This window comes from Papaver somniferum, chromosome 7 (genome assembly GCF_003573695.1).
Source record: "Papaver somniferum cultivar HN1 chromosome 7, ASM357369v1, whole genome shotgun sequence".
In the NCBI taxonomy this organism is placed as follows: Eukaryota; Viridiplantae; Streptophyta; class Magnoliopsida; order Ranunculales; family Papaveraceae; genus Papaver; species Papaver somniferum.
The window spans coordinates 220,730,074-220,745,689 of NC_039364.1; positions in this window are offsets into that span (position 1 = coordinate 220,730,074).

The window sequence follows — 15,616 nt, forward strand, 5'->3', positions numbered from 1 at the left end:
TTATTATAAATAAAAGTTTCAAAAAATAGGTCAGTTTTCTAATTGGGAAAGTCAAATATTATTTTAATTTTTTGGGACCACTTTTCTCTTAACTTCTTTTGATGACAAGTGTCATGTGGACCACTTCACTTTACTTCTTTTACTAACAAGTGTCATGGGGACCATTTCACTTCACTTCTTTTATTGACAAGTGTCATGAGGACCACTTTCAATAATTAGTTCTCTTAATTTCCTTAAAATTCGCTAAAAACAAAACTGACCTATTAAAAAAAAACGGAGAGAGTATTATAATAATAATGGGTTGTGCTGTTGGAGGCATTTTGATTGTTTAGAGTTTCTGAATTTTGAGGTCATTTTGAACTTTGGGTGTTCTCATAAAACCCACAAATTACAAGTCTTTATTAAAGTTAAGGTTTTACAGATTGGGATTGAATTTTGATTGCATTCTTGTTCTTCTCAGGAAGTTTTAAAGATTTAAAGCCAAAATGCAGGTTTTCAAGAATTTCTTCGCTGTTGCTCTTTTACTAGTCGTGGTGAGTGTTACAAATGCTCATAAAGCTAAATCTCCACCAGCACCACCATTAGCACCAGGTCCAGCGCCCAGACTACTTGGTAAAGTTCCTACAGATTAGCTTCAAAAGTTTATCTTTTGTAATGTTGTGTTCCTATTTGTAGATGTCTACTGGCTGCAATCCCCAGACTTCGTAACAGGCTCACTGGTTGACGTTCAACCATATAGCAGTCCTTCATTGGTCTAGAACTAAAATTCCAAAAGAGTAATTGGTATAGAAGTTGAAATTATGTTCTTTGTCCATGCTAGTGGAGTTAAATCCATTTTGAGTGTTACTTAAGTTTTTTAAAATCTTCAAATCATAATATATTGGTGTGGTGAAACTTCTCAGAGTGCTTATGTGTTTGTTACACTGAGAGATGTGATATCTACGGAAACAAGGTTAAATTTTGTTTGACCCTTAGGTGTAGCTGCATATCAGCATCAGATTGGGTTATGTTGCTGAAAAGTAATAAAGAAAGGTGTCGATCGTCCCGTTTAAGAAGCTCCTTGGCTTGATACCATCCAGGGGTTCCATGGGTATTTGTTCGTGGGATTTTTTTGCTCTCGAAAGACGTTGCAGTGGATCGTTTGACTTAACAACGACGCTACCAGAATCATCCGGTAAGTTTTCTTTTATCTGTTCAGTACAAGTTAATTTTGTGTCACCACCAGTTTCAGTGAGAGATGTGATATCTACGGAAACAAGGTTAAATTTTGACACAAACATCTTACACTCAGGTGGTCTTAGAGTGTAGGTACAAAACTAAGATGGAATTGAAAGAAGGATAGAGTTATTTCCTACAGTGTTGGACCATGCCATGATATTTTCTGTTTATTCAGCGATTGCAATAAGCAGTAAGGAGTGGTAAATAGGCTCTTTTCTGTAATTCAAATTTGGAGATATGGGTTCGTGCTATTCACTGTGTACTATACGTATTTGTTGCTTGAAAAAACGGGTACTTGATAAAATGATATTTGTTAATGAATATTCTTATATACATTACTGCCCACTCAATTCTTCCAAATAGTTGAGGGTGGCAGCAAATATTCCAGAAATACAAACTACTTGATAACTTTGTATTACTGAGGAAGAATCTATAACTAATCTTTTCTTACAATGCAATTATATAAAACATGTCTGGATGCACCTTAATTTTGATATATATATATATATATGCATTATGTTTCTGACAGTTGTGATCGCGTCTATTTGCAGTAAGAGGTCTTCTGTTTTGCTTGATGTGCGCCCCATTGATCTTTAGATTCCGTCTATCTGCAATCCTATCATGATTGAATCTAGTAGACTACACTATGCTCTGGTATGGATCTCAGAGTCGGCCGAAACTTGTGTTTTCCATACCGATGATGCTTCCTCCTAATTCTCCGGCTCAGTGTTTCATCTCCGTCCTTGGAAATTCTTTGGCTCAGTGTTTCATCTCTGTCCTTCGGTATAAGTCGTTCATCCCCTGAAGTACCAGCTTTAAACCTTCGTACAACATTTAGTTTCGTAATCACATATGTTGCCGTCTTTTCTAACCTTTTGATTTTACCACAGTTACAACATCGTTTCGCATTCGTAGAAGCAGCTTGATTCCTCGTCACCCCATCTGGTTGTTGTTTGAAATTCTGAGTGGAGGAACTTGATTGGCCCACAATTCTCTGTTTGAAAATCAGAAATTTAGACCAAAAAAAGAAACATATCATGTAAATCATTTACTAAAAAAAACTCGACGAGATGTTGAATGTACGTACCTCTAGATGGGATTTAAGCAGTTCTTTGTTAAGTTCGTCTAAAAACCCTCTCACAAAATGTCTTTGGCTCTTCTCCTTAAACTGATCACCAGAAACAACAAAATTATGGGTTATGAGAAATCAAAATTTTTAAATTAGAATAACAATGATACTCACATAATCTAGATTTATTGCATCTTGATAGAATTTTTCAAACCATGTAAGAGTACTTCTTGATGATTCAATATTTTTGAATATATCCATCTTAATCTCTTTTTCACTGTTCAACATTTGAAGATTGTTGCGGATGAAAACAGAATCCAAGTAAAAAACATAGTGAAATGATAGCAGAACTGCTATACTTATTTATAGCCATGGAATGTGTTGGCTTATGAAGCATCGTAATGGTTCAAGAAAGTCATAATCCATACTAATCAAGCGTTTTGTCCAAATTAGAGAGAGTCGCCCCATGGGATCATGAACCTGGTGAGTCGCGACTCCTCCTTTGGGTACCAATGGGAAGGGGCGTGAGTGGGGGTCCGGGGAGAAGTGTTGTTTGGAGGTCATTCATTTTCGTTAAATCAACGCATCTTTTCCAGAAAACTGTTTGCACTAAAAGCTGAAGATAGAGGATGGAGGATAGAGCAAGGACGGACACAGGAAGGCTAAATTTCCTTATAAGGCCCGGGCTAGAAGTCTTGGTGGAGTAGAATTTTTTTTTTTTTTGGCTTGTGAACTGGGAGGACTATCCGGACTAAAGCCTCCTTTAGCCCAACTGTAGGTCCGTCAGTGGGATAGAGGATAAAGAGTGAGTTCCACTCCAGGACGGCTTCTTAAGCCCCGTTTGGGATTGTTTTTTTTTTCAACCAAAAGCAATTTGTAACAATTTTTTACCAAAAATTGTGTTTGGTAAACTTTTTTCAAAGTGCTTTTGTAGAGAAGACTTTCATTTTAGGCATGCTTTTAAAAGCTACCAAGCACTAGCTTTTAAAAGCTGGAAAAGCAGAAGTTGTGGACCCACATAATTCAATTTAATTGATTCTCTATTTTAACCTTGTTAATTTATTATAAAGACAAGTTTTACCCTCAAATATTGTACATTTAACATTATATTTCTAAATTTTATTTTATTTCTCCTTTCTTTTCATTTTTTTGTTTAATATAATAAATACAATAATAATTAAAAATTATTATTTGAAATAATAAAAAGTTTAATAAATATTAAAATAATGATAATTCTAAGCAAACCATAATCAAATTTTTTTTATTAAAAAGATAAAATAAAATAAATATTACTTATATTTTATTAAATATGTTAAAATTAGAAATATAATTTATTATAATAAAATTGTATTTAAAACTAGTTTTTGAAATATGTCTATTTCGTCATTAACTACATCACCAGCACTTTTAAATACCAGTTTACCAAACAGAATTTACAGTTTGTTAATTGTACAATACTTTTTAAATTATAGTTTACGAAACGTCATGCCGATTTATTTCCACAGCACAACACAACGACGCACATCACAACATAAAAGCGTTTTTCTGTAATTTAATAGAGGATAGAGAGTTCTGGAGATTGTTAGTTGGATGGGCTTTGTTTTTTTTAAATTGTCGTAGCCCGGATTTGAACAGAGGGGTCCTCATGCATATAGAGGGCTTTAGTTTCTAGTTTTTTTATTTTTATTTTGGAACAAGAAGGATTTTTATTGATTCAAATTCAGCAGAAACATGGCAATCTAATTTGTCTACTCTAGCGGCTACCATGTTTATTTTATTTTTTCTGAAAATTGCTTATGTTGAAATAAGAAATGATTACAAAGAGTCATCTAGTGTGTTGGTTATCCTTATCCCATTCCAGTGCATCGAGATATTGGACTCCACCAACATACTAGTACCCTCATTAACTGAAATGCAATTCTGAACAGAATTTGAAAAAAGAAAATCAGAAAGTAAAAACTAGGAATGAAAACAGGCATCTGCAACCAAACTTGTTTGTGTATTCCTTTTTTTCGTGCCTCCTTTGCCAGAGTATCAGCCACTTCATTACATTTTTTGTTTTTGAAAACAAACCCCAGAAAGTTGTATTCCCTTTTTCCGTGCCTCCTTTGCCAGAGTATCAACTACTTCATTACATTTTCTGTTTTTGGAAACAAACCCCAGAAATTTGTTGCAAGTCTGGATCGTGGTCGAGGATGAAGTTGAAAATTATGCTAACATGTTAGGATGCAAGTATGCGAGTTTTCCTAGCATATATCTTGGCCTCCCTTTGGGAGACAAGGTAGGATGCACTCAAAAATGAGAAAAAACACTTGAAATTTGTGGGAAAAGAGTTAATACTTGGAATGGAAAAACAATAGCAAGAGGAGGTAAATTAACTCTCATCAAAAGCGTTTTAGCTAGTCTTCCCATTTATTATCTCTCTATTTTTCTTGCTCCTTGCTCCAAAACTAAGAAAATTGATAGAGTTGTGAGAAATTTCTTATGGGATCAAAATAAGAAAATAATTCACAATATTAGTTGGAAATTTTTTTCGAAACCAAAAGAAAAAGGTGGTCTTGGTATAAGAAGAACTAAGCAAGTGGATTCGGCTTTGCTAAAAAAAATGGTGGTGGCGCTTTGGCATAGAGAAAAATGTGTTGTGGAGGAATATCATGGTTGAAAAATTTGGCGAAACATTTACCGGTTGGGAAACTCTCCAACTCAAAGGATCGAAAGGTGGTAGCTTGTTGTTTAATATCTATAAAGAGCTTGAAGATTTTAATAAAAGTATTAGCTTCAAGATTGGAGCGGGTAAGGAAACTAGATTTTGGGAAGATTCTTGGCTTGGTGAAGAAAGGTTATGTGATATGTTTCCTTTGCGTATGAAGCTTCAAGGACCAAGGAGTTTGTGGTGGCTAGTATGTATGACGTTAGGGAAGGTGGTGTAAGGTGGACTTTTGTGTCTAGGCAAAGATACTCTCAAACCATTTCAAGTGAAGTGTTATCTAGATCAAATATTCTTTCTTCCATCTCTATTCAAGAAAGGCTTATGGATACCCGAATTTGGGTTGGTAGTGATCATGGTCAATATACGGTTAAGGATGGAATTAAGTCAACGACGATCAAGGTGAGCCGGATTATCCAACCAATGTTGTTTGGAGTAATGAGTACCCTCACAAAATCAATTTATTTATTTGGCTTCTTTGTCATGATCGAGTAAAGACGGTGGATAAACTTTTAAGAATAGGTATGAATGTCTCTACTGTATGTCGTTTTTGTGATGAAATCGATGAATCAAGTATGCATTTGTTTTATGGTTGTTGGAGATTTCGGAGAATATGAGACTATTTTGTTGAAGGGTGCCAATTTGGATGGTCATACGACCCTAATGTCATTATATCTATGAAGACTTGGAAGTTTAATTAGGGAGACGAAATTCTTAGTCGAATATGGTGTTAGAGCGTTGCTCGGTCGAACTCACATGCGTTGCTATCTCAAGCATGTTTGTCAATATTAGTGATCAAAACTATAAGTCTTGATTTCTAGCCTATTATAGCTAAAGGTCTCGGACTAGGATAGAAAGTGTAGTTGAGCTCAAGACTCCATGGCAATCATCATACAAGACGAAAGCCTACTCAAGGAACTGGTGGAACTTCATCGACTAAAAGGTATGTGGAGACTTGAACTTATCTGTCACTCAAAAGTATATTTACTCTATCTCTTATTCTAGAGACAAAAGTCGTTTTGATATATAGACTTTCATTATACACATTTGCTATTTCGAGCCGAGTTTAACTCGCCTATCTATTTCTCTAAATATGTGTTGGTAAGCTTTCTCTTTAGCCAAATTCATCTTTACCTAGTGACGAATGTCATGTTATGTTTCAATCACTTTGGAAATTGCTCTGACGAAAAATGGTCTGTGAATAACGGCTATATAACGTCCTCTGAGAATGTTTCAATGATTGAAATGAGAGTTTAGATTACATAACCATTGGTAGGATATAAACATTGTTGTGGAAACACATATATATGCATAAGTCCTTATTCCTTGAACCAAAGTTTGCGAACTTTGTTGATCGAAAGAAACGGAATGTGGTGTGAGCCAAGTCGCGAACTCAGTCAGCGAACTGGCGGAAGTTCTCAACCCGAGAATTTCTGTCGGAGTTTGTGAACTCCTTCCGTGAGCTTAAGTCCGCGAACCCGGTCCGCGAACTTGAGTAGGTTATATCTAAAATCGGTTGTTCTTGAACTCATGTTTATATAAACTAAGGAATACTTTTGCAAACCGTGGCTATAAAGTTCATGAACCGATTCGAGTGAATCAAACCAGTTTTGCTTCAATTATGTCTTGTGTAGTTACATAAGATCTAAGCAATTGAACAACTCTCTAACTAGTTCATTTGAGTCATTTGGACTAGTTATGGTGAAGAAGAATATGGTGGGTATGAAAGTGATCATATGGCTAACCATTTGGTTAACTATTGTTGAACCAACAAATGTTAATGTTTAGGAACGGTTACATAAACCCAAAATTGGACATTTCATTTGTGTGTAACAAGATAAGTTTTCGATCCAATTGTTGAGAAATAATATCTTGAATCTAATCAGGTTTTCATCTAACGATGAATATTGAATGCTTTGTTACCAAGCTAACATTGATTGAAACCTTGATTTGAAAGACTATATAAGGGAGAACTCTAGGAACTGGGAAACCTAATCCCCACACCTTACGTGTGATACTAGTTGCATAAGCTAGAGTCGATTCTCCTTTAACCTTTGGTTTCTTCTTCTAAACCAGGTTAACGACTTAAAGACTTCATTGGGATTGTGAAGCCAGACCGATATGTAGTTGTGTGATATGATCTTGCATCTTCTATCGTACGAGTACAATTGTAATAATTGGCTTGAGATTTATATCTCCGATAGGCAAGATAGAAAAGTAATCACAAACACTTCGTCTCATCGTTTGTGATTCCACAATATCTTTTTTCGCTGCGTCGATTAGGATTATTGTGAGGTGATTGATAATACTAGGCTATTCTTCGGGAATATAAGTACGGTTTATCAATTGGTTCCTGTTCACCTTGATTTAACAAAAGACGGAACAAAACTCGTAGGTATATTCGTGGGGGACGGATTTATCTATTACTATAGACTTTTCTGTGTGATACAGATTTGTTTATTAAAGTCTTCAACTTTGGGTCGTAGCAACTCTTAGTTGTGGGTGAGATTAGCTAAGGGAATCAAGTACGTAGCATCCTGCTGGGATCAGAGGCGTAGGAGCATAATTGTACCTTGGATCAGTGTGAGATTGATTGGGGTTCAACTATAGTCCAGACCGAAGTTAGTTTGTAGTAGGCTAGTGTCTGTAGCGGCTTAATACAGTGTGTGTTCAATCTGGACTAGGTCCCAGGGTTTTTATGCATTTGCGGTTTCCTCGTTAACAAAATTCTTCTGTGTTATTTATTTTCCGCATTATATTTGATTATATAATTGAAATATCACAGGTTGTGCGTTGTTCAATCAATTAGAATATACGACCTTTTGGTTGTTGATTCAAATTGATTGACACTTGGATATTGGTCTTTGGTACCATCCAAGTTATCTCTCTTTCATAAAGACTCGCAGATTTCTATTTGCTTGAGTATATATCAAATCGAGAGATTGAGATATAAACTCTTTGATATACTTTTTATCTATATTGAGTCTGACTGTCTAGTTGATTCTCAAAAAAGTATATTGGAGTTTGTCCATACAGATTGCTAAGCGAAATATTGGGTGTGGTTGTTGTACCCCACTTTTTCAATTGGTATCAGAGCGGGCAAACACGTTCAAGACCTCACAAGTCTGTGTTTGTAGCGATCTGAGGATGGACGATGCTATCTCCGATAAACGCGTCACCAGAAATAAAAGTTCTGTCTCGCCTGCTTCTATTAAAGAGAAAGATTCTTCTATCTCAAATATAGACGAACATTGTGTTCAAACAAGACAGACAGACTTTGACATGTGCTTTTCCGATTAACCTTCAAAAGAGTCTATCTCTCTAAATGAACGGGAAACGGCTGAAGAGAGTGATTTGATTCTAAATCTTGCTAGAATCCAAGCTGACATATTTAATCGGTTAAAACATCATGTCAATACTCTCCTTGGTATATTAAAGGACTGCAATTTCAAAGAAAATACTGAGGATCACTCCTCACGTATGGTTCTCGAGGCAAGCCTCAAAAAGGATGTCGCGAAATAGAACATCGCTTGAAGAAACTCTCTATTCAAGGATGCTCTAAGCAGTCTAATATACCAAGTACTTCTGCTACGACTAAAAACGTTACAGCCCCAGAAGTAAAATCGGAATCTCTTCCTGTCAAAAAAGATGTGTCTGAATTTCCCATTGATCAAGGATGTTTCACATCACATGGAAGGAATAAATCTCCTAACAAGGACGTTGTTAAGACTACTTTGTCTAATCACTCTTGTGATCAGAAAGTATGCCTGTTTTGCAATGCAAAAGGCTCTACTAAACAAAAGAGAAACTCTAGGTTGAATAAAACCTCTCTGGTTCAACTTCAACACACCTTGGACTTAATTCTCAAAGGTGCAACTGATATTCGTATGTCTAAACCAGTTGGTTTTCATACTTACCTTGTGTATGTTACCAGGAAGGTCAGTTCAATGAGTTCTTCAGATGTCTTGAAGCATAATAGAAGTCTTAACAAGAATCGTCTAAGAGAGAATCAAGTTAATTCCTCTGGAAGCAACTTTACCCTTGATGTGAATGAAATCCCATAAGAAAGAAGGAAAGCTGACGATATGAGAAATAACCTGATGGAGATAATTGAAGGACATAAAGAAATTGTTGACAGTGTCTTCCTCCTCAAGTCAAAATTCTTCTGGTAAGAACTCTAACTATGTCTCATATTTTGATGACAGTAAGTTTTATGATAATTTCTCACATAAAAAGGGATCTCTCTCTAGATTCAGAAGGAAAAAGAGACTCGATCATAAACACAGTTCTTTTAATGAGCTTAGAGCTCATACTTGTGCTAATTAATCACAAGGATTAAGAACTTGCTCATAAAAATCCTGTTGAGCAAGTTGCCTAAGTTTCAGGTATTCTATGGCATTTTTGTGTTCTGCTTAGTTGAGCTATCCTCTTATCGTTCATAGCTAAACTAGTGTTTGCATACAATATTTCCTAAAAAGGTTTTTGTAGTGTCTATTATCATTTCTGTCTTTTTATTGCAAATCTTATTGCAATTAGGTGATCTGCAACACTTGTGCTCTAAATTTCTTCATTTGTGTTAAATAATTTATTGAAACTTTTTCGAAGTCTTATGTAAAAAAAAAAGTTTTTTTTATTCCTTGTGGGTTGTGTTGTATTCGTATGTGTACACGCGTTACCATCACGAGTCAACAGTTTGAAAACCCTGAAAACCTTCTTCCCTAAGAAACCTTTAAATACCAAACTCTTGAGTCACTTTTGGATACTCTGGGTTTGTGTGATTTGTCAAGAATGGCTTCCTCTTCACGAACTTGTGGTTTTGCTAGAGGCTTTTTGACTAAAGTTATTGGTTTTGAGTCCAAAGGGAGGAAGAAAAGAACTCTTGTTAACGATGATCATCCCTATGCCTCATGTTACTTTGCCTATACACATGAGGATGTTGAGAAAGAGGAGATGATTTCTGCTGAAGTGGTTCATGACTTTCTTAAATACTACAAGGAAGAAAAACTACAGCTTGTTGATACCTTGAAAAGTCTTGATGTGTTAAGAATTGAGTTGGAAAAAGTTACATCTGACCTTGGTCTCATGAAAGCACAAATTAAGGACCCTTTCAATGAAGATATGTTTTCGAAAGATGTAGTAGATGCAGCCGATCACAAGTTCAACGATCTCAAGACTCATGAGGATCCAGAACTGTCTATTTGACTTCAGTTCGTGTTCGACATTGGCATAAAAATTTGCTTTAGTTTGTCTAGTAAATCTTCTATTTTTCTGTTTTTTTAGAAGAATAACTAGAGTTTGGAATAACCATTATTGTGATTACACATAGCTATGTCCAACGTTTTCATCTTCTTGTTTTTAGATTTATTGGTTTAGATTTTAAATTTGTTTGGAAGATGATTTTTGCAGTATTAATCTTTATGGTTTTATATATTGCAATTGTTTGTGGGACATGTGTGTTTGCTTCCGTGAACTATGATTGTCCCATACCTTGTCGAAAGTAAAGTCTTTCGGATGTCGATATGCATGTATTGATAAAAGAATGAATGGACTTTTGACAAATACAAAATTTAAGCCTATATTTTCAATTATTGATGGAAGATAGGTTAAAATCTTTTATTTTCAAGGATTATGTCTATTGTATGTCATTGTGCAAATGGTGATGGAAAAGTAGAATGAATCCTTGTGTATTCCGTAGTATTGATCTTCCCTAATCCATATTTTATGTATTACTGTGAGGATCCGTAAAGTGTCTTATGTTGAGCATTGAACGACCAAGTTGATTATTCTTATGATTAGTTGTGTTGTTGTTCCGTGAGGTACTTTATGTCGAGCATTTTGAACTAAATTAATCATCTTGTTTGGTTATTTAGCTGTTACTCCGTAAGTTTTCTTATGTCGAGCACGACCAATTAAATTGATTACTTTTGTGATTAGTTTGGTTGTGTATTTCGATTAGATTAATTATGGGTTCTCTTGTGATTAATCTAATTGTATATTTTGAGTCTCCATAAGTTCACTTATGTTGAGCATTTGTCGATTAAATTAATCATGGTTTCTCTTGTGGTTAATTTAATTGAGTATTTTGGATTCAAATTCATACTTGTATGTGATTTGTTATGTCCAAAGAAATCCTTCTTTTCTTTCGAAATTAAGGTCGCTCTTGTTGTTCTTTCGGGAATGACATTTTATGGGGAGAGTTGTTTTGAACTTGCGCTTAATTGCCAAATCTTTGTGGGGAGTGCGGCTGTGGAATATTATAGGGGTTATCTTGTATCTTTAAACTCCTTGATGAATGCATTTAGCTTCGGCTTTATGATTGCATCTAAATAAGATGATATACTTTTGCTTTCTTTTGGTCAAGAAATGTCTCTTTCGGAAATTTCATTAGGATCGCGTTCTTGTACCTTTGCCAATTTTATTGACAAAAGGGGGGAGAATTAATATGTATGTAGTTGCAGGAAATCCTACACTACACCCCTCATATGATTTCATTATTACTCAACTCATTTTTAGATTTGCACTCTTAATTTTATTGATCAATCTTTGAATATTCTTACAAGAAAAGATAAAGGAATCAAGAATGACCTCAGCTCTAGACTTTGTCTCTCATATTTACTTGTTTCTTACTCAAAAAGATCTCTCCTCTCCTTTACAACTGAATGACTATTTATAGGGAAATACATAGTAGATGACAACTAATCTGTCCTTTATTTTTGAATATAACTTGCGACACTCTCGCAATCTTACAAACCTTAATCTCGCAAACTCTCTAATTTTCGCACGACCATCACATCTTTCTCATGATTTTAGTTGACGTCGTTTATTATATCATTTCTAAAATTGTTCTGCGATGCTGTTGTGTTGTGTTGTTGATAATTTCGCTAAGATATTATTGTTGCGAGATTCTGATCCTACATCTTGCCTCTTCTCATATCTTTTCTACGAAGTAGAGAATGTTGTGAGAAACGCCGCAGCTGTTCCTCTCTTCATATTCTGCATTTATCACACGTATTATTTCTTCCATCCAGTTTCTTGACACGTCCTTTGTAACCGCTTCTTTTTAACCACTTATATCTTTCCGTATTAATCGTGTTTATCTTCTCGAAGAAAAATTTCCTATATATATATTCTTTCTCACTCTCTTTTTCTTTCTTTTTATTTTCTCTGCAACTTCATCGTTCTTCTGCAAATTCCGTTATTGCAACTTTTCTTCTTTCTTATTCAATCTTTTTAAGTTCTTCTTCATCTTCATACTATTCTTCTGCAGATCTTCATCATTCGTAATTTTCTTCGAAATAATCTTCCTGCTAGTGTTTTCCATGGATTCATCAAGGTTAGTTTTCTTTTTTTCTTCTTTATGGGTTTTGCTGAAATTGATCTTGTTTACTGCCTTATTTGATGTTGTTTATGTGATTCCCATACTGTTGTTATTTCAGCAAAAGCGCCTCCAACACTAAGTTTACGGTTCAGAACCCTAACATTCCCAAACCGAAGCATAAAGTTGTTGCGCATAAAAGAAAGTCTGCGAATGAGAAGATAGTAAGAAACATTATCCTTTTCTAATAACAATATTGTTGCCTCTGTTTCTTATCTGGATTGTAATTCGCAGGGTGATAAGGATGCCAATAAACCTCTCAAGAAATCCCTCCACCTTAAAACTATTCAAACTTCTGTTCCATTCCACTTACTTATCTCTTCTAAATCTCCTGCGACATCTTCGCAAGATAAACCCTTATTTCCAATTCGCGAAAAAACTACCCCAAACTTCATTTCTTCAACTGATCTTTCAATGATTGAAACCCCCTTTGTTGATCTTTCTGTGAATGAAACTTCTTCTCTTCCTATTGAGAATGTTTCTCAACATTCTATCATTGCCAGTTCTCTACCTGAGTCTTCCCCTTTCGAAAGAAACCGTGGAAAGAATATATGTTACTTTCAAAGTTTTGTCTGAAGTCCTGGATGATGGCAAGAAGTCCTCCATTGATCCTGTCAAGTCTAATGTTTGCGAAATTCTGAGCAAGCATTTAGGTTCTGACAGAGCTGCTTCGCAAACAGCTTTGGAAAAAGAGTGTAATGCTCTTCGTCTCGAAAATCAAAAGCTTCAGAATGTTTGTTGGATCGTGACAATCTTCGCAAGAAGAATGATGAATTGAGAGGTATGATTTTCTTATCTGTGTCTTCAATTTTTTTTAATGGTTTTATCCTTCCCATATTTAATTATCCTTGAAATCCCTCTTTCGCATGTTAAGCCTTAAACCAGAAACGAATAATGGAGAGATATCAATTTGAATCTGCTGTTGAAGAAGCCCGTGTTGATAAAGAAATTTTGATGGATCAATATAACCAATTAGATAACCTCTATTCATATTCTCTTGATCATATAAATAATCTTACCAATGAAAATACCCAATTAGTTCAAAGACAAGATTTATTAAGTAATGAAGTATCTCGTTTCTTATTCTTTAACTAAAGCTAATTTAGGGATGGAAACTTTATCAGATGAGAATAAAACCTTATCTCAAGAGAAGCGAACTTGTTTAAACAAGATGGCGATATCTTCGCAACAACTTAGTATTCTTCAAAAGTATGTGATGACCAAGAGCAATCTCTTCGCTCTTTGAGAAATGAACTTAAAGAAGTAACAGTCATCTATCGCTGAAAGAGATACACTCATTCAAGGTAGAATAGCTTTAAGTGTAAAGGCGAATCAACTTAAAGAACAATATTCCAAATTAGAAGAATCTTATTCTTCTCTTGCGAAGAAAAATGCCTTTCTTATTTCTAAAGAGAAAAATCTTCAGTCTCGACTTAAAGGTTTAGTTGGAGATAAATTTGATGACGCAATGGACCGTTGGGAGAATAGTTGTCTGTCCTTGATTCAACACCTTATTTCGCAAAAGGAAGGTAGTCATAATAGTTTGACTGCCTTAACTATCTTTTCTTTGTCATTTTTCTGATTCTTCATCTTATGAAATTTTGTATTCTACCTTTCGCAGAGTCTGAGAAGAATCTTCATTCCTCCATTTCTGTTTTGGAGGCTAAATATGTCAAAATTCGCAAAGAAAATGCATTGCTCGTCTCTGCCCTTACTGGTTCTCGCGACCGAGCAGAAAGAAGACTTGATTATCTTGCTTATTTTAAGGATATTAAAGATAGGAATCATCAGAGAGCACTTCTTCGTCAAGTTCATCTCCAGGCTGAAGTCCTTGTAAATGATATTTTATTGTCCAAATATCTTCCTCCTACATCAATTGAACCTTTGGAAGTAGATGCTGATGAAGTTCCTCGTCCTGCTGATAGTGATTATGATTATGAAAGTAAGGTGAAGAAGAAATTCCTTCTAAGGAAGCATCTGCTGGTGTTAATCAAAATGAGAAAGAAATCTCTCCTGAAGAAGTAATTGCTGGCGATAATCAAGGTGCTAGTCAAGGCGAAGATCAGAACCGAAATGAAGGAGAGGCTTGCGATAATGAGAACATTGGCGAAGAACGTCTGTTATCTCCTGCTACTAGAATTAATACTGAAGCTTGAGCTTCTTATCTAGTTTTATCTTCTTGAATTGTCTTACTTTTATCACTTTTGCGAATAATATTCTTCAACCAACTTTGGAATCAATTTTTCCTTTTAGTATTTTGCTGATGAGAAAGATAATGCTTCTTGTTTATTGATTCCCATACTTGCCTCTCATTATCTTTCTTGCAAAAAATAATCTGTTACGAATACTTATAAATATTTTGTTTTATCATGTGGTCTTATTTTCCTTCCTAATTAAAGGTCTTATTATGCCACCTCTTGTCATTGCGACAAAATCGCAGGACGTCCTTGCACTTTCATGCAAAAACCCATTGATCTTGCCTTAACTTTTTCTTTTGTATTATGGCCTCTTCAGGAATGTTGCGACAATATGACAGGCCTAAATATTCTTGCGAAAATAAAGCCCCATGACATTGTCTTGCGACGAAATCGCAGGACGTCTTCGCACTTTCATGCGAAAACCCATTGATCTCGTCTTATCTTTTTCTTTTGTATTATTGCCTCTTCAGGATTGTTGCACAAATATGACAAGCCTTAATACCCTTGCGAATAAAAGCCTCATGACATTTGCGTCTTAAGACACTTATCAGCTCCCTAATGGAGGGTGCCGCCCTTATCTCCCCCTGGTTGCCCCTTCAAGGAGGCGTACTTCTACCATACAAGGTTAGCTCCTCCCATCCAGTCTTAACAACAACCAGTTGTTTTCGCAGCCTCTTATCCCTTTTACCTATAGGGTTTATGGTTACGAGACTGCACCCTAAGTGGGGTTTTCTTCAGGCCGAGTGCAGTATAAGCCAAGACTTGTCAAGAATGGCAAGGTACGCTTCAAACGTCCCTGGCACTCTTGACTCAACCGTGTACCTGCCTTGATCAGATCTGCACTCCTTGGGAGAGTCCTTATTACCTTAGTCGCCCAACCAAGTCATATGCTTAAGCTGAGAATCCAAGGTGCCTCTCCCGGATGGGCTTTATTGACCCCAAATCTCCATGACTCAGGTTCCGGTGGCGGTGTAGCCTTTCCCTGAGCCATGCAACAGGTACCCCCTAATATGACGTACTTTAGGTCTTACATTTGCCTCTTGCGAAAT